This window comes from Arachis hypogaea, chromosome 2, assembly GCF_003086295.3.
Source record: "Arachis hypogaea cultivar Tifrunner chromosome 2, arahy.Tifrunner.gnm2.J5K5, whole genome shotgun sequence".
NCBI classification, from domain to species: domain Eukaryota; kingdom Viridiplantae; phylum Streptophyta; class Magnoliopsida; order Fabales; family Fabaceae; genus Arachis; species Arachis hypogaea.
In genome coordinates, this window is record NC_092037.1 from 34,681,737 (window position 1) to 34,706,312 (window position 24,576).

A 24,576-nucleotide genomic window follows, 5' to 3' on the forward strand; every position below is an offset into this window, starting at 1 on the left:
AGCCTATATAAAGGCATCATTTTCATCTGTGTAGGGGGGCTCCAGGGGAAAGAGGCTAGACCCACTAGGGAATATTAGGATTTGAGAGCTCTCTCCTTTAAGTTTTCCTTTCTGCTTTAAATCTTGGATTGAGATTGGAGAAATTCTATTTCAATTTCCATCTGAGATCTCTCTGTTTTTATTTTGCTGCATAATTCAAGGAATTGTGATTTGAATCAAGGTTCTCTTTGCTGCTTCCATTTTTCTTTCTTCTTCAATCTATTTGCTGTTGGATCAAGGAAGGGAGTGAGATCTAGACTTGTTTTCTAGTCTCTTTGATTCCTTGAGATCTTCAATTTTATTTTGCAATTGAGTTGAGTTCTTGGCTGCTCTTCTGTTTTTACTGTTCCATTGGCTTTCAATTTACTTTCAAGCAATTTAATTCTTCTGCACTTGCTCTTTATTTTACATTTCTGTTCATGATCCCAAATTACTTTCCTGCAAGTTAATCTCTATGCAATTGTTATACGCTTTGCTTTACTGCTCTTTTTTAATTTCCAGCACCCATTCCCCTTTACATTTAATGCAATTTACATTTCTTGTCATTTAAGATTCTTGCAATTTTACTTTCTTGTTCTTTAAGTTACTTGCAATTTTACTTTCTGCACTTTAATTTTCCTTGCTATTTACTTTCTGTTGGTTACACTTCATCCAAATTCACTTCAATGTTAGCTTGACTAAACTAATCACCCACTAAAGTTGCTTGATCCATCAATCCCTGTGGGATCGACCTCACTCTTGTGAGTTATTATTACTTGATGCGACCCGGTACACTTGCCGGTTGGATTTGTGTGTTGGAAATTTGTTTTTCCACAAAAACACCATCAAGTTTTTGGCGCCGTTGCCGGGGATTGATTTAGATCAACAATGATTAAGTGGGTGAGAAGTCTAGATCAAGCATTTTCTTTATTTTTGTTCTCTGTTCTAAGTTGAAAGCAAGGTGTTTGAGTTATTGCCTCACTAAGAAATTCATCTTTGAGATATGAATTTCAATTTCCCTTGGTGTTGTGTTTTACAAAATTCAAATGGAGTTCAACTCATCTTATGATCAAACAAATTTTATGGGATATTACCCACCATCACCAATCTCTAATGGTGGCTGGGAATATCACCAAGAGAATACACATTCTGAGCACTCCAATTCATGGAGATTTGCTTCTGAGACACAAGATGAGCAAGAAGATCATATGGGATACCAACCACCACCACAAAATGATTCATATCATTATCCTCATGGTGGATGGAAGTATCACCAAAGAATGGAAGAGCATCCACCCTCACATCCCAGTTTCTCATTTGAAAGTTCTTCATCACTTGATTATGATTACTCTCAACCTTCATCTCTTGAACTAACAGATGAGGATTACCTTCAAGCCATTGAACTACATAGAAAACTCGTGGAAAGATACACACAACCCCAATCCTGGACAGAAATCGTATTCAAGAAGATGAATGAGTCCTTAGAGCAAACAAGGAGGAGCGTAGAACCACTGAGCAAGGAAAATGAAGGCCAATTGATGGATGTGAAGGAGAAAGTGGAAGAGCAAGATAAGGAGGCCACTGCATCAAGTGAAATTTTAATGAAAAATGAGGTGGATGAGGCATTTGATCCTGAACTTTTACATTCACAAGAGCCACTTGAGGTGACAATGAAACATAAAGATTCCCTCCCAGAGGCATTAATGGAAAATCATGAAGAAGAAAGGGAGGAAGACATTCAAGAGAAGTCAAACTCAAGTGAAGCAGAAAATCACATGAAGGAAGGGGTCATTGAACCATCACTGCAAGGAACTCTTGATGAAGACAAAACTCCAACAATTACACAACCACCAAGACTTGTACTCAAGGAAGTGAAGGCAATTGACAAAAGCACCAAGAAGAGGATTGTGACCAAGCTACCAAGGACAACATTCAAGAGGAGGTCAACCACAAGCAATCCAACCCCTGGACCAATAGCAAGCAAGCTCAATCAAGCCATGTACAAAAGAAAGCTTGCTGAGAGGAAGCCAAGACAGGGGACACTAGCTGAAACTTCTCCTTCCTTGAAGTCATTCCTCTTAACAAACTGGAAGAAGAGGAAGAAAGTGAAGAGCAACATGTCAAGCTAATGACACTAAAAGAGCACTTGTTGGGAGGTAACCCAACCGTAGGTACATTTCTTTTCTATGCTTTGTTTAAATTCAATAAATTGGCATATGGTTACATTCTAAGTTTGGCATTGCCTTGCAACAAATTGTTTTCAATCTTTTTGGATGATTGCATCAAATCAAAAATGAAAGTGACACACCAAGATTTTAAGTTTGGTGTGCCACTTATTTTCTATGCAATTCATTCAAGCAACACTACTTGTCTGCATAATCATAATGCCTCTATAGTGTTATTTTTTTCTCTCTCTTTCTTTTAATTTGACACTTTGTCATTCTACTTTCTTTAGTCATTTTTCTGTTTTTATATGCTTTCATTTTAGTTTGCTTATTTACTGTGTTTGTTAATACATTACCAAGAGAGCTTTATTCATGACAGATTATTGGCTTGGTGATTGTCTTTAACATACAACAGTTTCATTTAGTTTTGTTTTAAATAAAATTGACATATGATTGCATTCTAAGTTTGGTGTTGCTATGCAACAAAAATTTGCTTCCAATCTTTACTAAATACTTGCATTAATTCCAAGTGAAAGTGTCACACTAAGTTTGGTGTGCCACTTATTCTTTATGCAAAGTATTGTGCACACCTTCTTAGGCTTGCAATCAAATGTCGCTGTCTCTTGTGCCTTGAATTGTTATTTTTCATTTTTGCTTGCTTAAAACACATGTGCTACTAACATTTCATTGTGTAAGACATTCATGATCCATCTTAGCCCCATAGCCATTGTTCTAATTGTTGCTTGAGGATAAGTAAGCATTCTGAGTTGGTATGGGAAGGAAAGAATAAGAGGAAAATGACAACAATAATGAAGATGAACTACAAGGTTGTAAAGTTCCTTTTCCTCTCCTTTGTTTCCAGCACTTTAAATTGCATGATTGTCTTTATATTCTCTGTATGCATGTGTGGTATGACTAAGCATAGCTTGAATTTGATTTGAAATATGTTGTTGTGACATTATGACTACCAACTTGAGTTTTGTGAATTCAAAAGCAAAAAAAAAGAGCATCATGATCATAAACAAACAAGGAATTAAAGAAGAATTTAGCATGTGCATACAAGTATTGGAAAGCTAGTGTGACTGATTGTTGCTCAATTGCATTGGATTTTATTTAATTGAAGTTTTTCATCTAGTACATTTTGTGAAATCTTTTGAAATCATGAAAACCTTGAAGAAGCAAATACAATTAAAGCAAGAAAAGAAAAAGGGAAGGAATGAGAAAGCTGAAGGCTCTGAGTACCAATGGCAATTTATTTGCTAAGTGCTTGTGGTGTTTATGTATCAAGCCAAATGCTTGAAAACAAAACACTTAGAAGTCAAGGCTAGGCTCAAGTGCAAAAGTACTCCCTCAAAGCTCAAGGCTCTGAGCATCAATGATTAGAGAGTCAAGAAAAGAAAAGAAAAATGAGCTTAATGAAGTCCTCTAATTAAATGCTTGTGGTGCTTATGTATCAAGTGGTAATACTTGAAAACAAAGCATTTAGAAGTCGTAGCTTTGTTATTAACTCATGGGGCAAAGCACCCAAAAGGAGAAAAAAAAAATCAAAAGCTTGTTTCAAGGAAGAATTATAAGAAAAAGATTTCATAAAATAAGCTAGATAGAAGCATCAATCATTTACATCTCTTTTGTAATTGTAGCATGCATAGAAAACTAGCTTACCATGAACATTGAGTTGCTATTCTTCTTACCTTGGGTTGTCAATCTTTATTGCATGATTCTTTTCTTGCTTGAGGACAAGCAAGGTTTAAGTTTGGTGTTGTGATGACAAGTCATCATATACCTATTTTTCTATGCTTTTTCATACAAGAAATTGATGATTAGTGCTTAAATATTGCATTCTTGTATACTTAATTGGAAGATTTCCTTGATCTTTTAATTTTATAAATCTTGTAGGAAATAAGAAGAAAAAGAAGCAAAGAAGCACAAAAAAAGGAGAAAAAAAGAGCTTTGGGGTACATTTTGAAGTTGGGTACACTTTGGAGCTTTAGGCCACGCTTTTAAAAGCGTGGCCCATGACCAAATCAAGAAAGGAAGCAGCCAGCACGCACACGATCCTGCCCTTGCCAAGGGCAGGGCAGAATCGTGATGCAAAGTGTGGTTGGAAGCAAGAATTTTCGCTAAGTTAAAATCTGGCCGCACACAGCATGACCATGCCTACTTCAAAGGGCTATAACTTGAGCTACAGACGTCCAATTGGTGTTCTTCCAGTTGCGTTGGAAAGCTGACATTCAGAGCTTTCCAACGATATATAGCAATCCATATTTGGCGCACAATTGAGGCAGGAACGAAAGACATCTTTAAGGGCCATGAGAAAGCAAGAAACTAGGCCTTACTTTGGTGCCAAGAAAGCCAAGGAAATTAAGTAGCGTGTGTTTCGGCCATGGTTCGAACTTGGGACATCAAAGTGAAAACACTGCCCTGCCCTCCGCGAGGGCAGGGCAGCATTTGGGTTGGTGCACAAATCTGGCGCACCACACACAAATCTGGCGCACCAATTCTCTCCTGGCAGCACCAGCGTGCATCGCAACTCAATCCTGGCAGCACCACATTTTTCTGCCCTGCCCTCTGCGAGGGCAGGGCAGCATCCTATGCACCAAGCTCAATTCTGGTGCACCAATTTTCAATTCTGGCGTACCAATTCCTGATTCTGGCAGCACCAAGGAATTTCTGGCGCACCAACTTTTCCTGCCCTGCCCTTGGCGCGGGCAGGGCAGCATCTCACGCACCAAGGCCGCACCAGCTTGCACCACGGACGCACCACCATGCACCAATTTTCTGCCCTGCCCTCCACAAGGGCAGGGCAGCCTCCTGGGAGCAACATGGGCCAAAATCAACCAAAATTCAAATTAATTCAATTCTTCAACAAATTGAATCAAGGCCAACCAAACCCATTTCTCCTCAAATCCAAAGCAAGCAAAGCCCACTCAACATGACTCAAAGGCACATGAATCAATTGAATTAGGATTTTTATTTTTAATTTGTTTTAATTTCATTTTCATTTTTCACTTTGTAAAGCCTATATAAAGGCATCATTTTCATCTGTGTAGGGGGGCTCCAGGGGAAAGAGGCTAGACCCACTAGGGAATATTAGGATTTGAGAGCTCTCTCCTTTAAGTTTTCCTTTCTGCTTTAAATCTTGGATTGAGATTGGAGAAATTCTGTTTCAATTTCCATCTGAGATCTCTCTGTTTTTATTTTGCTGCATAATTCAAGGAATTGTGATTTGAATCAAGGTTCTCTTTGCTGCTTCCATTTTTCTTTCTTCTTCAATCTATTTGCTGTTGGATCAAGGAAGGGAGTGAGATCTAGACTTGTTTTCTAGTCTCTTTGATTCCTTGAGATCTTCAATTTTATTTTGCAATTGAGTTGAGTTCTTGGCTGCTCTTCTGTTTTTACTGTTCCATTGGCTTTCAATTTACTTTCAAGCAATTTAATTCTTCTGCACTTGCTCTTTATTTTACATTTCTGTTCATGATCCCAAATTACTTTCCTGCAAGTTAATCTCTATGCAATTGTTATACGCTTTGCTTTACTGCTCTTTTTTAATTTCCAGCACCCACTCCCCTTTACATTTAATGCAATTTACATTTCTTGTCATTTAAGATTCTTGCAATTTTACTTTCTTGTTCTTTAAGTTACTTGCAATTTTACTTTCTGCACTTTAATTTTCCTTGCTATTTACTTTCTGTTGGTTACACTTCATCCAAATTCACTTCAATGTTAGCTTGACTAAACTAATCACCCACTAAAGTTGCTTGATCCATCAATCCCTGTGGGATCGACCTCACTCTTGTGAGTTATTATTACTTGATGCGACCCGGTACACTTGCCGGTTGGATTTGTGTGTTGGAAATTTGTTTTTCCACAAAAACACCATCAAGTTTTTGGCGCCGTTGCCAGGGATTGATTTAGATCAACAATGATTAAGTGGGTGAGAATTCTAGATCAAGCATTTTCTTTATTTTTGTTCTCTGTTCTAAGTTGAAACCAAGGTGTTTGAGTTATTGCCTCACTAAGAAATTCATCTTTGAGATATGAATTTCAATTTCCCTTGGTGTTATGTTTTACAAAATTCAAATGGAGTTCAACTCATCTTATGATCAAACAAATTTTATGGGATATTACCCACCATCACCAATCTCTAATGGTGGCTGGGAATATCACCAAGAGAATACACATTCTGAGCACTCCAATTCATGGAGATTTGCTTCTGAGACACAAGATGAGCAAGAAGATCATATGGGATACCAACCACCACCACAAAATGATTCATATCATTATCCTCATGGTGGATGGAAGTATCACCAAAGAATGGAAGAGCATCCACCCTCACATCCCAGTTTCTCATTTGAAAGTTCTTCATCACTTGATTATGATTACTCTCAACCTTCATCTCTTGAACTAACAGATGAGGATTACCTTCAAGCCATTGAACTACATAGAAAACTCGTGGAAAGATACACACAACCCCAATCCTGGACAGAAATCGTATTCAAGAAGATGAATGAGTCCTTAGAGCAAACAAGGAGGAGCGTAGAACCACTGAGCAAGGAGTAATAGAAGCACTTCAAAACCGATTGGAGCAACTTGAGAAAGAAGCCCAACATCGACGTGAAAAAGAAGAAGATCTACGCCAGGAAATAAGGCGGCGCCGAGAGTTAGAAGATAAACTTATAAGACTCGAAACTGATCTCAAAACTAAAGCTACTCGACCATCCACAGAGGATAGCTCTCAGAAAGATCAAGATCCATTCACCAGAGAAATCATGAAAACCAAAATTCCAAAAGATTTCAAGCTTCCGGAGATGACTCTATATGACGGCACCTCGGATCCCAACCATCATCTCAGCAACTTCAGAAGTAGAATGTACCTCACTGATGCTTCAGATGCAGTTCGATGCAAAGCCTTTCCAACAACTCTAACCAAGACAGCCATCAAATGGTTCGACAACCTACCTCCAAAATCCATCTCGAGTTTCGACGACCTGGCCAAGAGGTTCCTGGCCCGATTCTCCATACAAAAGGATAAAGCCAAACATGCGCCTAGCCTACTAGGGATCAAGCAAGGAGATCGAGAGAGCCTTTGCAACTACATGGAAAGATTCAACAAAACATGCATGGACATACAAAGTCTTCCAACAGAAGCTGCCATTATGGGCCTCATAAATGGCCTGCGAGAAGGACCATTTAGCCAATCTATATCGAAGAGATACCCGACCTCCTTAGACGAAGTACAAGAATGGGCACAAAAATACATCAACATAGAAGAGAACTCTCGACTTAGCGAAATCTCAAGGTTCGGTTCTGCCTACCGAGATAAAGAATCCAAGAAAAAGGAAGATCGCTCCGAAGAGAAAATCAAAAAATATCATAACTATACTCCTCTTAGGGTATCCTTGGTAGATGTTTACAAAGAAGTCTTCCATACAGAGAAAATCCCTCCAGCTCGGCCACTTAAAGGTAAAAGAGGAGGAGGAAATCGGAATGAATACTGTGAATACCACCGACTTCGAGGGCATTCCACCAATGAATGCTTCGATTTGAAAAACATCATAGAAAAACTAGTAAGAGAAGGAAAACTAGATCGGTTTTTGGCTAATCGGGATGACGAACTAACAAAAAGAAGAAGGGATGAGGATGTTGGACGATTTGAACGATCACCTCGCACACCGGAAAGACACGTTCACGTAATACACGGCGGATTTGCTGGAGGAGGAATCTCCAAATCATCTCGCAAGCGACACCTCAAAGAGGTATACCACGTCGAAGGAAAAAAGGAAACCCCCGACATCCCAGCAATCACGTTTACCAAGGAAGACGCATCCGGAATCATCTCGGGACATGACGACCCCATGGTCATTACGATCATACTGGCAAACACCAACCTTCACCGTATACTAATTGACCAGGGAAGCTCTGCCGACATCTTATTCAAAACTGCCTTCGACAAACTCGGTCTAGAAGAAAAGGAGCTAAGAGCATACCCGAACAGCCTGTTCGGACTAGGAGATACCCCAATTCAACCGCTGGGATACGTATCGCTGCATACAACCTTTGGAAAGGGGAACCAATCCAGAACACTCAAGATAGACTACATCGTGGTCGACGTAAGCTCGGCCTACAATGCCTTAATAGGTCGGACAATGTTAAATCAACTCGGTGCAATAGTTTCAACTCCACATCTATGTATGAAATTCCCAACTGCGGAAGGGATAGCTACAATAAAGGCAGATCAAAAAACGGCACGTCGCTGTTACAACGAAAGCCTAAACCTCCGAGGTGAAGGTGGAGCGTTCCACACAATCGAGCTCGGTGGAGTTCAGAAGCGAGAAGAACTCCGACCACAACCCGAAGGAGAAGTAGAAAGAATCCAGATCGGAGACACCTCGGATAAAACAACTAATATTGGCACGATCCTAAAAGGAGACATAAAGGAATCACTAATACGGTTCCTACGAGATAATGTTGATCTCTTCGCATGGAAAGCCGCCGACATGCCAGGTATTGATCCCAAACTAATGAGCCACAAGTTGGCAGTCTATCCGGGATCCCGGCCGGTACAACAAAGACGAAGAAAACTTGGACCAGAACGAGCTCAGGCTGTAGAAGAGCAAGTACAAGCACTACTTGAGGCTGGGTTCATAAGGGAAGTCAAATATCCACTATGGCTAGCAAACATCGTCTTGGTGAAAAAGTCAAATGGGAAGTGGCGAATGTGTACCGACTACACCGACCTCAACAAAGCCTGCCCAAAAGACCCCTACCCACTCCCAAGCATCGACGCTCTAGTGGATGCTTCATCAGGATATAAGTATCTCTCATTCATGGACGCATATTCAGGGTACAATCAAATCCCTATGTATCCACCAGATCAAGGAAAAACCTCGTTCCTAACACCGAAAGCAAACTACTGTTACATAGTGATGCCTTTTGGTCTCAAGAACGCAGAGCTACTTATCAAAGGCTAATGAATAAAGTTTTCTCAGATTACATCGGAAAAATTATGGAAGTTTATGTAGACGATATGTTGATAAAGACACAAAGCGAAGATACATTGTTATCCGACTTGACTTAAGTATTTTACACTATCAGGAAACACAACATGCGGCTCAACCCCACAAAACGCACCTTCGCAGTAGAAGCCGGCAAATTCTTGGGCTTCATGCTCACACAAAGGGGGATTGAAGCGAGTCCAGACAAGTGTCGAGCCATACTCAACATGAAGAGCCCAACCTGTATCAAAGAAGTACAACAACTCAACGGGAGGTTGGCCGCTCTATCCCGATTCTTAGCAGGAGCTGCAATAAGATCTCTTCCCTTCTATGCTACTTTAAGAAAGGGAAAACAGTTTGAATGGACGACAGAATGTGAGCAAGCCTTCCTAGACTTTAAGGAGTTCTTAGGACGGCCACCTATCCTATCTCGGCCACGAGAAGGAGAACCGCTCGTATTATACCTCGCAGTAGGGAGCCGGGCAATAGCCTCAGCACTAGTCAGAGAAGACAAACATGGGCAAAAACCCGTCTACTTCGTTAGCAAAGCACTACAAGGATCCGAATTGAACTACCAGAAAATAGAAAAGTTTGCCTACGCCCTGATCCTCACATCCCGGTGGCTTCGCCCATATTTCCAAGCACATACCATCAAAGTTCGAACCAACCAACCCATAAAAGGGATATTGCAGAAAATAGATCTAGCAGGAAGAATCCTACAATGGGCAATCAAATTGTCCGAATTCGACCTCCAATACGAGGCGCGTACAGCCATCAAATCGCAACACCTGGCCGACTTCATCGCAGAATTTACAGACATCCCAAAAATCTCCATAGAATGGAACATATACGTAGACGGATCCTCGAATAAAATAGGAAGCGGTGCGGGTGTGATACTTGAAAGTAACCAAGGAACTCGACTTGAGATCACCCTTAAATTCGGATTCCCGGCCACAAACAACCAGGCAGAATACGAAGCACTATTAGCTGGTCTGAAGCTGGCTAGGGAAGTTGGAGCTCGGAAACTCAACATTTACAGTGACTCACAAGTCGTCACCTCACAAATAACAGGAAGCTACCAAGCTAAAGATCCGACCATGAAAAAATATTTGGATAAAACCAGAGAACAGCTCGGACAACTCGAGGAATGTAGGATCCACCACATACCTCGTGAACAAAATGCCCGAGCTGACGCCCTTTCAAAATTAGCCAGCACCAAACCAGGGGGCAACAACAGAAGCCTCATCCAGGAGGTATTACAGAACCCGTCAATAGCAGAAGAAGAAAGAATCCTAGCCATAATAGGTTGGGATCAAGGATGGATGACCCCCATAATAAACTACCTCAAAACAGAAGAACTCCCTACAAATGAAAAGGAGGCAAAAAGACTGAAAAGGGAGGCACAGTACTACACTATCATAAACAACACTCTGTACAAAAAAGGGATATCAACACCTTTACTAAAATGCATACCAACTTCCAACACAAAGGAAGTCTTGGAGGAAGTACACAGCGGCATTTGTGGTAATCATCTCGGAGCGCAAGCTCTCACCAAAAAGATACTCCGGGCGGGATTCTATTGGCCAACTCTATAAAAGGAGGCTACAGAATTTGTAAGGACATGTCCACCATGCCAGAAGCATGCCAACTTTCACATTGCCCCGCCAGAAAAGCTCATCAGCGTGACCTCACCCTGGCCATTTGCGAAATGGGGCCTCGACCTTCTCGGACCCTTCCCACAGGGATCGGGACAAGTAAAATTCCTCATAGTAGGAGTAGACTATTTCACAAAATGGATCGAGGCAGAACCCCTAGCCAACGCCACCGCTCAAAAAAGTCGAAAATTCCTATATAGGAACATTATTACGAGGTTCGGGGTACCATACTCCATCACCACAGACAACGGTACCCAATTTACAGAGGCAGGCTTCAGAAAACTGGTGGCCGACTTGAACATAAAACACCAGTTCACCTCCGTCGAACATCCCCAAGCCAATGGACAAGCCGAAGTGGCCAACAAAGTCATATTGGCTGGATTAAAGTGGAGGCTACAAGAAGCAAAGGGAGCTTGGGCCGAGGAACTTCCACAGGTCCTATGGGCGTATCGAACAACCCCTCATTCCACTACAAACAAATCACCATTCCAACTAGCATACGGAGCAGAGGCAATGATTCCAATAGAAATCGAAGAATGATCTCCCCGAGTAGTCCACTACAATGAACAAGTAAACTCCCAACTTCAGAGAGAAGAGCTCGACTTGTTACCCGAAATCCAAGAAAGAGCTCGGATCAGGGAAGAAGCCCTAAAGCGACGAATGGCTTCCAGATATAATCAAAAGGTAGTGCCGAGAAGTTTTGCAGAGAATGATCTCATCCTAATCAGAAATGACATCGGAACAACTCGACCCGGAGAAGGAAAGCTGGCAGCAAACTGGAAAGGACCCTACCAAGTCATTGAAGTACTGGGGAAGGGCTACTACAGACTGTCCGAGCTTGATGGACGAGAGCTTCCCCGATCATGGCACGCCTGCAACCTAAGAAGGTACTACAGTTAGAAAAGGTAAAAGATCTCACTAAATGGATGCGCCTTTTTTCCTGAAAAGGTTTTTAATGAGGCACCATATCGAGACCTAGATCATACCCGACTTAAAGGGACAAGGAAATTCCCACATGTATATATTCGTATTTTTTCTTTGAATAAAGTTTATTTAGATATTCTACAAGATTCCAAGACGCATTAATGTTAAATAAAGGCATTAAACCCTCGCACGTTTCCAAAGCGCCGATATAAAAGCGCGCGCTTTTAGAAGAAAACGTTCTACATTCACAAACTTCTACAAGGGGAATCGACAAAAAATGCTTGAGTTCGGCCTCAGGAAGGACCGAAGTCTAGGACTCGACCTCAGGAAAGAAGACCGAGCTCAAGTAGGGGCACTGTTCATACCCTGGGTCGAGCTATCCGACCTGGGATGATTAAAGATAAAGCGACCGACCTCTTTAGGTTAGATTATCCGACCTCTTCTCAGAGAGCTCGGCCAAATCGACAAGAGAGCCCAGTAAAGGGCCCAAATGGAGGAACACGACCCAAATCCTAAGGCGGCCTAAGCCTATAGAGATAAGGGCGGTTCCGCTGAAGATACGCTGACCTCAACCCTAAAGATAAAGATAAGATAAGATAACTAACTTATCTTATCCAACAAAGGTCACGTCTCAACACTATAAATACATTGGAGCACCCAGGTATAACTCATACTCTGATTCTACTTAATACCTGCTTAATACCCTTGGTAACTTAAGCATCGGAGTTCCTTGCAGGTACCCCCCACCCTCCGGGGACGAAGGATCAGCACCACCACCAAGTCCAACAAGTCGAACACAACAGCTCCGACCAGTACAGAAGATCTCGTCCGAGATCGACCTACAGTTTCAGGTAACCCACGGAACAATAACTATATCCCTATTGAGATCCAAGTCCAACTGCAATGCTCATTAACTTATTCACAATTATAAAATATCATGATCCATCTCACTAGCAGGCAATGTAATTGGGGGTTATGAATGCCATATGCATCAGCATGATTGTAAAACTTATAAAAGCATATCATATCATATTGAGTCCAATTAAGAAATTTGAATGAATAATAAAATAGGCTGAGATACTAAAAGCAAACAAGAGTAATGTGTTGAAATATGAAGAGAGATATCATTGTTAGATAGTGGTTAGTAATTTGGACGGTGCATTTATGGAGAGTAGTTGAGAAGGTACTCTAGATTTATCACTCTCCTCTCTATATATGTTGGCCTTTTCCCTTGTAACGATACATAACAATTCACACAATCAGTAATAATGTCTCTTTTTTGTCTAATTACTCTAATATTTCCAGCTGAGTAACCATGAATCTTAATATAACATCAAAGACATGGCATCCTCCTTGAAAACTGTTGTGGCGCTGCTGTCGTCCACCATTGTCAAATCTGACCAAAGACCACACCCTTGGCATCCAGCAATGCCCAACCTCTCCAACCTTGTCAACAGTGTTGCTCTTCGACAAGCTATGTGTTGCCACATTCAACATATCTCTGACAAACAAGTCACCGACTTCACTTCCACTAGTGCCTGAGGGCACATCAACTACTCTATTCTGCTGCCAACTCCTGCAGCTACTGACACCTTAATGCTCACCTCTTTGTGCTATCTTTGCATATGTGTTTATCACCTTGATCAAGCCGCTAGTCCACTACAGTATCACACTTGATTTATCCCAAATGGGTGCCATGACTATTTGAGTATTGATCTCCTGCTTCTAATAGTGCAAGTCTGACCCCTTTGTTGTCTGTTTAACCTCCTCCAGCATTTCCTTATTCTGACTTTTGGTATCTAATCGTCTTGGCACAATGGTTGCATTTGTTTATAGGCACAGAACATTGAAGATACAGAGATACAAATTATGTTTGATAGATAAAACATAGACAGAGACAATGCGTGTAGGGACACTAAATTAGTGTATTTTGCATCCTTTCTGTCAAGGACACAGAAACACTAACAAGAGACAATTTATTTTTCATTTTTTCTTTCAATATTTCTACCAAATTTTCAAAATTATGTTTTTCGTCATATTTTTCTTCCTAAATTTTGTATGGAAGAAATAAGAGTAAATTAGACTTTTATATTTTGTTCTAGTTTATCACCAAACAAAATACAAGAATATTAATCTTTGTGTCTCTATCTATTGTGTCTTGTTCTCAATGTTCTGTCTTATCTTGTTTTGTTCTCAGAACCAAACACAGGCAAAGTGATGAATATTGGGTTGTATTTTCCTTCCAACCTCACATTGTGAACCATACCAACGGTAATATTTGTCGTTCACAATCTTTGCCAGTTATATGCTATTTATGGCCTCTTTGAAAGACGATGACTGCTCAACCAAGTCGCTTTCCTAGGTTCTTTACCTCCTTACTGGCCCAAGCAGTTCTGGATAGTCCCAGCAAGTCACCAACAGTCCCAGCTACCCCTTGCACAACTCCAGAAGTCGCAACAGGCCCCTACACATCTTCAGCAGTTCTTGCTGGCCTTGACATGTTTCCGGCAGATACAGATGGCCTTTCTTTAATCTTCATATTATATTTCCACAAGTATTATTGTAAAAAGCTTAGAGCTTAGTAACTTTAGCTTGAGGGTGAGTCTTAGAGAAGTAGTTTATCCTAAATATCTCATAATATCAAATAATATCTTCTATAGGTTATTTATGTTCTAAGCTTGATAAATATTATCTATATGCTCAAGCTTGTGGGGAAGTGATGAAAGGAAAAGGAGAGGGCGAGAGTCAAAACGGAGAAAATGTGAGGATAAGAGTTCGTTAGTTCACAGCTGCCAAATAAACATGATGATAGAGCAAAGTATAAATTTTAGAGCAATTGACACAATTAGTAATAATCTTTCTCTCATTTGTCCAGTTACTCTAATATTTCCAGCTGAATAACCAGGAATAACATAATCAAATTCAAAATCTAGAAAAGGTAAAGCATTCACAATTTCAGAACAATATCATCTGATTCCATACTGCACAATGTTTCAAAAGAAAATTTCTTCAGGTAGAATGTGGAATAATCTCAACTACTAATGAAAAGGCCACATAGATCTACCAATAATTCACTTTTACTCAATTATATGATTTACTAACAATGAGAGATAACTATTATCAAATTATTAAACAATTAAAACTACCAATAATCAAATATTTCATTGAGATCTTTAATTATTTCTACCTTCAATAATAATAGTACTACTATTCAAAACCCAACATGAATAATTAAATACTTAAATAAATAAATACGACAAAAATAATAATAGCCAAGTGTTATTAAACAAAAATGAACTTAATTATTAGCATAGGTCCTACTTCCACCATAAATAAATAAATAAAATTTAAAAATATAAGAACTTGAGATGAATTTGAAACAGTACGTTGGCTTTTGGGAATAGGAAAAGTAAGAGGAGTGCCATTAGGGGGAAGTATCTTAGCTTGAGTGCATTGTTCTCTTTTGCCGGTACAAACAAGAAGTGTGGATTCTGCATAAAAGTGAAAAAAATAAAAAAAAAATCAAACTTCAACAATAAGATATCTGGTGCACGAAAATTACACTTACACTATGTAATTCCACACAACTAACCAGCAAGTGCACTGGGCCGTCCAAGTAATACCTTACGTGAGTAAGGGTCGAATCCCACGGAGATTGTTGGCTTGAAGCAAGCGATGGTTATCTTATTATTCTTAGTTAGGATACCAATAGGGTTCTTTAGTTTCAATTGTAAAAAGTGAAAGGGCATAAAATAAGTAATTGTTACGCAATAATGGAGAATATATTAGAGTTTTGGAGATGCTTTGTCTTCTGAATCCCTGCAACATAATGCTTTCTTACTTTCAAACATGCAAGGCTCCTTCCATGGCAAGCTGTATGTAGTGTGTCACCATTGTCAATGGCTACTTCCCATCCTCTCAGTGAAAATGGTCCAAATGCTCTATCACAACACGGCTAATCATCTATCGGTTCTCGATCATGTCAGAATAGGATCCATTGATCCTTTTGCGTCTGTCACTACGCCCATCACTCGCAAGTTTGAAGCTCGTCACAGGCATCCAATCCCTGAATCCTACTTGGAATACCACAGACAAGGTTTAGACCTTCTGGATTCTCAAGGATGCTGCCAATGGATTCTATCTTATACCACAAAGATTCTGATTAAGGAATCTAAGAGATACTCATTCAATCTAATGTAGAATGGAGGTGGTTGTCAGGCACACGTTCATGGGTTAAGAATGGTGATGAGTGTCACGGATCAACACATTCATCACGGTTAAGTACGAATTAGTATCTTAGATAGAAACAAGCGTGTTTGAAGGGAAAACATAAATAATTGCCTTAATTCATCGAGTCGCTGCAGAGCTCCTCACCCCCAACAATGGAGTTTAGAGACTCATTCCATCAAAAAGTACAAGGTTCAGTTCTAAAATGTCATGAGATACAAAATAAGTCTCTAAAGGTTGTTTAAATACTAAACTAGTAACCTAGGTTTATAGAAAATGAGTAAACTAAGATAGATAGAGCACAAATCCACTTATGGAGTCCATTTGGTGTGTGTTGGGGCTGAGACTTGAGCTTCTCACGTGCCTGGGCTGTTTCTGAAGTTAAACGTCAGCTTGTAACCTGTTTCTGGCGTTTAACTCCAACTTGCAACCTGTTTCTGGCATTCAACGCCAGAATGCAACATGGAACTGGCGTTAAACGCCAGTTTACGTAATTTATCTTCGAGCAAAGTATGGACTATTAATTATTTGCTGGAAAGCCCTGGATGTCTACTTTACAACCTAATTGAGAGCACGCCAATTGGACTTCTGTAGCTCCAAAAAATCCATTCTGAGTGCAGGGAGGTCAGAGTCTAACAACATCAGCAGTCCTTTTTCAGCCAGAATCAGATTTTTGCTCAGCTCCCTCGATTTCAGCTAGAAAATACCTAAAATCACAGAAAAACACACAAACTCATAGTAAAGTCTAGAAGTATGAATTTTGCCTAAAAACTAATAAAAATATACTAAAAAGTAGCTAGAACCTACTAAAAACTACCTAAAAACAATGCCAAAAAGCGTATAAATTATCCACTCATCACAACACCAAACTTAAATTGTTGCTTGTCCCAAGCAACTGAAAATCAAATAGGATAAAAAGAACAGAATATACTATAAATTCTAAAATATCAATGAAGCTTAGTTCTAATTAGATGAGCGGGACTAGTAGCTTTTTGCTTCTGAACAGTTTTGGCATCTCACTTTATCCTTTGAAGTTTAGAATGATTGGCATCTATAGGAACTCAGAATTCAGATAGTAGTGTTACTGATTCTCGTAGTTTAGTATGTTGATTCTTGAACACAGCTACTTTATGAGTCTTGGCCGTGGCCCTAAGCACTTTGTTTTCCAGTATTACCACCGGATACATAAATGCCACAAACACATAACTGGGTGAACCTTTTTAGATTGTGACTTAGCTTTGCTAAAATCCCTAATTAGAGGTGTCCAGAGTTCTTAAGCACACTCTTTTACTTTGGATCATGACTTTAACCACTCAGTCTCAAGCTTTTCACTTGGACCTGCATGCCACAAGCACATGGTTAGGGACAGCTTGATTTAGCCGCTTAGGCCTGGATTTATTTCCTTGGGCCCTCCTATCCATTGATGCTCAAAGCCTTGGATCCTTTTTACCCTTGCCTTTTGGTTTTAAGGGCTATTGGCTTTTTCTGCTTGCTTTTTCTTTTTCTTTTAATTTTTTCTTTTGTTTTTTCTTCGCAAGCTTTTTTTTTATTCACTGCTTTTTCTATCTTCAAGAATCAATTTCATGATTTTTCAGATTATCAATAACATTTCTCTTTGTTCATCATTCTTTCAAGAGCCAACAATTTTAACATTCATAAACAACAAGATCAAAAATATGTATTGTTCAAGCATTCATTCAGAAAACAAAAAGTATTGCCACCACATCAATATAATTAAACTAATTTCAAGGATGAATTCGAAACTCATGTACTTCTTGTTCTTTTGTATTAGAAACATTTTTCATTTAAGAGAGGTGAAGGATTCATGAAATTATTCATAGCCTTAAGATATAGTTACTAAATACTAATGATCATGTAGTAAAGACTCAAAACATAGACAAACATATAGCATAAAACTGAAAAACAGAGAGATAAGAACAAGGAAGTTAAGGAATAAATCCACCTTAGTGAGGGTGGCACCTTTTTCTTGAAGGACCAATGGTGTTCTTGAGCTCCTCTATGTTTTTGAGCTCCTCTATGTCTCTTCCTTGCCTCTGTTGCTTGATCCCTAGTGATTTTGGTGCTCCTATCCTTAGTTGCTCCCAATAATTATGTGGAGGAAAATGTATCCCTTGAGGTATCTCAGGGATTTCTTGATGAGGGAATTTTTCATGCTCTTGTTGAGGTCCATGAGTGGGCTTTCTTGATGTGTAGTCAAATACTCTACTACTGAGCTGTGGACCCTTGAGATGAATCTCACCATTTTCCATGACTCAGAGGTGGAAGCAATTGCCTTCCCTTTCCCCTTTCTTGAGGTTTCTCTGGCCTTAGGTGCCATCAATGGTTATAAAAAAACAAAAAGGCTATGCTTTTACCACACCAAACATAGAATATTGCTCGCCCTCGAAAAAAAGAAGAAAGAGGGGAGTAGAAGGAGAAGTGGAGGAGATGGAGGTGTGTGAATGGGTGGGTTTGGGAAGGGAATAGTTTGATTTGAATGGTGAAGTGGGTGGGAATCCTGTGGGGTCCACAGATCCTGAGGTGTCAAAGATTTCTCATCCCTGCACCATTTAGGCGTGTAGAACGCCCTCTTAGTGCAATTCTGGCGTTTAATGCCAGACTACTGCTTGTTTCTGGCGTTAAACGCCCAAATATAGCTTGTTTCTGGCATTTAACGCCAGCCTGATGCTTGTTTCTGGCGTTAAACGCCAGACAAATGCACATTTCTGGCATTTAAACGCCTAACAGCTCTTCCTCTAGGGTGTGCTTTTTCTATGCTATTTTTTATTCTGTTTTAATTTTTGCAATTATTTTGTGACTCCACATGATCATAAACATAATAAAAACATAAGAGAATAATAGAAATATAGATAAATATAAATTGGGTTGCCTCCCAATAACCGCTTCTTTATTGTCTTTAGCTGGACTATTACTGAGCTTTAATCTAGTCTCAGTCTTGAGCATTCTTGCTCAACATTACCTTCAAGATAATGCTTGACTCTTTGCCCATTAACAATGAACATTTTGTCAGAGTCACTATCATGAAGCTCTGCAAACCATGGTGCTTCCTGAATGGCAAAAAGTTGCTCATCTAGAAAGGTTTCAGAGATCTCAGTAAGAGGGAGGGACGTCCCTTCTACTGGTTCTATTCGGGACAGGTGATCTGCTACTTGGTTCTCTATCCCTTTTCTGTCTCTTATTTCTATATCAAACTCTTGCAGAAGTAACATCCATTTTATGAGCCTGGGTTTTGAATCCTGCTTTGTGAGTAGATATTTAAAAGCAGCATGGTCTGTGTACACAATCACTTTTGATCCTACTAAATAGAATCTGAACTTGTCAATAGCGTAAACCACTGCAAGCAATTCCTTTTCTGTGGTTGTGTAGTTCTTCTGCGCATTTAGAACATGGCTGGCATAATAAATGACGTGCAGAAGCTTGTCATGCCTCTGTCCCAACACTGCACCAATGGCATGATCACTGGCATCACACATTAATTCAAATGGTAATGTCCAGTCAGGTGCAGAGATAACTGGTGCTGTGACCAGCTTAGCTTTCAGAGTCTCAAACGCCTGCAGACACTCCTTATCAAAGATAAATGGCATGTCAGCAGCTAGCAGATTACTTAGAGGTTTTGTAATTTTTGAAAAATCTTTTATAAACCTCCTATAGAATCCTGCATGCCCCAGAAAGCTTCTGATTGCCTTAACATTGGCAGGTGGTGGTAATTTTTCAGTTACCTCTACCTTGGCTTGATCCACCTCTATTTCCTTGTTCAAAATTTTGTGCCCAAGGACAATTCCTTCAGTCACCATAAAGTGACATTTCTCCCAGTTTAAAACTAGGTTAGTCTCTTGGCACCTCTTTAGAACAAGTGCTAGATGGTCAAGATAGGAGCTGAATGAGTCTCCAAATACTGAAAAGTTATCCATGAAGACTTCCAGAAATTTTTCCACCATATCCGAGAAAATAGAGAGCATGCACCTTTGAAAGGTTGCAGGTGTATTGCACAGGCCAAATGGCATCCTTCTGTATGCAAATACTCCAGATGGACATGTGAATGTTGTTTTCTCTTGATCCTTGATGAGCGGATAATTTGTATGCTTTTTGGCATTGTTTTTAGTATGTTTTTAGTATAATCTAGTTAGTTTTTAGTATATTTTTATTAGTTTTTAGTTAAAATTCACTTTTCTGGACTTTACTATGAGTTTGTGTGTTTTTCTGTGATTTCAGGTATTTTCTGGCTGAAATTGAGGGTCCTGAGCAAAAATCTGATTCCGAGACCAAAAAGGACTGCAGATGCTGTTGGATTCTGACCTCTCTGCACTCGAAGTGGATTTTCTAGAGCTACAGAAGCCCAATTGGCGTGCTCTCAACGGCATTGGAAAGTAGACTTTCTGGGCTTTCCAGCAATATATGATAGTCTATACTTTGCCCAAGATTTGATGGCCCAAACCGGCGCTCAAAGTCACCCTCAGAAATTCCAGCGTTAAACGCCGGAATTGGCATAAAACTTGGAGTTAAACGCCCAAACTGGCATGAAAGCTGGCGTTTAACTCCAGAAAAGGTCTCTACACGAAAATGCTTCATTGCTCAGCCCAAGCACACACCAAGTGGACCCAGAAGTGGATTTTTACGTCATTTACTCATTTCTGTACACCCTAGGTTACTAGTTTACTATTAATAGGATCTTTTGACATTGTATCTGTACCTCATGACACTTTACACTTTTTCTTTGTGTACTTTCCACGGCATGAGTCTCTAAACCCCATGGTTGGGGGTGAGGAGCTCTGCTGTGTCTCGATGAATTAATGCAATTACTACTGTTTCTCATTCAATCATGCTTGCTTCCATTCCAAGATATTACTTGTTCTTAACCGGGATGAATGTGATGATCCGTGACAATCATCATCATTCTCAACTATGAACGTGTGCCTGACAACCACCTCCGTTCTACCTTAGATTAAGTAGATATCTCTTGGATTCTTTAACCGGAATCTTCGTGGTATAAGCTAGAACTGATGGCGGCATTCAAGAGAATCCGGAAGGTCTAAACCTTGTCTGTGGTATTCTGAGTAGGATTCAATGATTGAATGACTGTGACGTGCTTCAAACTCCTAGCAGGCGGGGCGTTAGTGACAGACGCAAAAGAATCACTGGATTCTATTCCGGCCTGACCGAAAACCGACAGATGATTAGCCATGCTGTGACAGAGCATAGGAACATTTTCACTGAGAGGATGGGAGGTAGCCATTGACAACGGTGAAACCCTACATACAGCTTGCCATGGAAGGAGCCTTGCGTGCTTGAAGAAGAAGACAGTAGGAAAGCAGAGATTCAGAAGATGGAGCATCTCCAAACCTCAACCTGTTCTCCATTACTGCAAAACAAGTAACAATTTCATGTTCTCTTGCTTTTCACAATCAATCCTGATAATTCCTGATATCCTGACTAAGATTTACAAGATAACCATAGCTTGCTTCAAGCCGACACCGTAGGATCAACCCTTGCTCACGCAAGGTATTACTTGGACGACCCAGTGCACTTGCTGGTTAGTTGTGCGGAGTTGCAAGAGTGTGATTGCAATTTCGTGCACCAAGTTTTTGGCGTCGTTGCCGGGGATTGTTCGAGTTTGGACAACTGACGGCTTATCTTGTTGCTTAGATTAGGACTGTTTTATTTTTGTTGGTTTAGAGTCTTTTAGTTGAGTCTAGTTCATATTTTAAGTTTGGTGTCAATTGCATGCTTTTGTTTTTCTTTTAATTTTCGAATTTGCATGTTCTTAGTCCCTTTTTGATTCATAAAAATTCTAAGTTTGGTGTCCTCTTTGTGTTTTTCCTTAAAAATTTTCGAAAATTAGTGTTTGATTTTCTAAAAATTTTAAGTTTGGTGTCTTTTTGTTGTTTTTCTCTTTCCTCTTTTCAAAAATCAAATCTTTTTCATAAAATTTTTTCAATCATATCTTTTTAATTGCTGTTTTCAAAATCTTTTTGATTAACTAATTGATTCAGTTCTCAATTTGCTTTGATCTTATTTTCTTTTTGATTTTCGAATTTTTACTTTAATTTTATTTTATTTTATTTTATTTTTTTCGTTTAATTCAAAAAAAAATATATCTATTTGCAATCCATTATGGACTTAAGTGGGATTAATCTGTCCAAAAGGACTCTGGGGTCATATGCTAACCCCATTACAGCTGCATATGGGAGTAGCATCTGTACACCTCCCATCAAAGCAAGCAGCTTTGAATTAAATCCTCAACTCATTATCATAGTGCAACAAAATTGCCAGTATTCCGGTCTTCCACAGGAAGAACCTACTGAGTTTCTGGCACAGTTTTTACAAATTGCTGACACAGTACATGATAAAGAGGTAGATCAGGATGTCTACAGACTATTACTGTTTCCATTTGCTGTAAAAGATCAAGCTAAAAGGTGGTTGAATAACCAACCTACAGCAAGCATAAAAACATGGAAACAGTTGTCAGACAAATTCCTGAATCATTTTTACCCTCCAAAGAGGATGACACAGTTAAGGCTGGACATCCAAGGCTTTAAACAAGAGGATAATGAATCCCTTTATAATGCCTGGGAGAGGTATAGAGGTATGCTAAGAAAGTGCCCCTCTGAAATGTTTTCAGAGTGGGTACAGTTAGACATTTTCTACTATGGGCTTACAGAAAAAGCTCAGATGTCTTTAGACCACTCAGCTGGTGGATCTATACACATGAGGAAGACAATTGAAGAAGCTCAAGAACTTATAGACACTGTTGCTAGAAACCAATATTTGTACTCTAGCAATGAGTTCTCTCCAAAAGAGGAAGTCATGGCAGTAGTCACTGACCCTAGTCCTCAAGAACAAATAATTGAGCTTAATCAACAATTGCTCCTGATGACAGAACAGTTAGCAGACTTTAAAGAGATGCTCCATGAAACTAAAGTTGCTAACAAGAGCATAGAACTGCAGTTGAAGCAAGCAAAACAGCAAATATCCAAACAGATAACAGAGGAATGTCAAGCAGTTCAACTGAGGAGTGGGAAGACACTGAATAACACTGCTCAGAAGAGCAAAAAGCCAAACAAGGAACAATTGACAGAGGACAACCAAACCATTATGCAAAATCCCTCTGAGGACAGTAAGAGCCCAGAGAGGAATGTTATTGGCATTCAAACGCCAGAAAGGGAAGGAAAGCTGGCGTTAAACGCCCATTCCTTGCCCAGTTCTGGCGTTCAAACGCCAGAAAAGGGGGAAAAGTTGGCGTTAAACGCCCATTTTCCACCCAATCCTGGCGTTCATGCGCCAAGGGATGATCAGACACCTGAAAGTGCTGACAGTAATCCCTCTAACAAGGCTTCTTCAACCACTTCTGTAAGGAATAAACCTGCAGCATCTAAGGTTGAAGAATATAAAGCCAAGATGCCTTATCCTCAGAAACTCCGCCAAGCGGAGCAGGATAAGCAATTTGCCCGCTTTGCAGACTATCTAAGGACTCTTGAAATAAAGATTCCGTTTGCAGAGGCACTTGAGCAAATACCTTCTTATGCTAAGTTCATGAAAGAAATCTTAAGTCATAAGAAGGATTGGAGAGAAACTGAAAAAGTGTTTCTCACTGAAGAATGCAGTGTAGTCATATTAAAGAGCTTACCAGAAAAGCTTCAAGATCCAGGAAGCTTTATGATACCATGCACATTAGAAGGTGCTTGCACCAAGACAGCCCTATGTGATCTTGGAGCAAGCATCAATCTAATACCTGCATCCACTATCAGAAAGCTTGGGTTGACTGGAGAAGTCAAACCAACCCGGATATGCCTCCAACTTGCTGATGGCTCCATTAAACATCCATCAAGCATAATTGAGGACATGATTGTCAAGGTTGGGCCATTTGCCTTTCCCACTGACTTTGTAGTGCTGGAAATGGAGGAGCATGGTGCGCGAAATTGTGAACAATACTTTTTCACAACTCTCATAATCCCCGGTCATGTACCCCAAAAACTTGGTAGTTCAATACCATGGCATTACACAACTTCGCACAACTAACCAGCAAGTGCACTGGGTCGTCCAAGTAATAAACCTTACGCGAGTAAGGGTCGATCCCACGGAGATTGTTAGTATTGAAGCAAGCTATGGTCATCTTGTAAATCTTAGTCAGGCAAACTCAAATGGATATAGTGATGAACGAAAATAACACAAAGGTAAAGATAGAGATACTTATGTAATTCATTGGTAGGAACTTCAGATAAGCGTATGAAGATGCCTTCCCTTCCGTCTCTCTGCTTTCCTACTGCCTTCATCCAATCCTTCTTACTCCTTTCCATGGCAAGCTCGTGTAGGGTTTCACTGTTGTCAGCAGCTACCTCCCATCCTCGCAGTGAAAGCTAATGCACACACTCTGTCACAGTGCTGCCAATCACCGGTGTGGTTCCCTCCCCTACCGGAATAGAATCACTCTTTTGCGTCTGTCACTAACGCCCAGTAGGTTACAGGTTTGAAGCACGTCACAGTCATTCAATCATTGAATCCTACTCAGAATACCACAGACAAGGTTTAGACCTTCCGGATTCTCTTGAATGCCGCCATCAGGTCCTGCCTATA

General features: G+C 40.0%; 1 protein-coding gene across 1 annotated transcript in view; it reads right to left on the reverse strand.

Annotated features, from left to right (window-relative positions):
- Positions 1 to 15,351, reverse strand: part of LOC112742666 (uncharacterized) — a 41,582-nt gene extending 26,231 nt beyond the window's left edge. The window contains exon 1 of the mRNA XM_072211272.1: positions 15,144 to 15,351. The gene's annotated coding sequence lies outside the window, so the exon portion shown is untranslated. The remainder of the gene's footprint in view (positions 1 to 15,143) is intronic.
- Between the last annotated feature and the right edge of the window lie 9,225 nt (positions 15,352 to 24,576).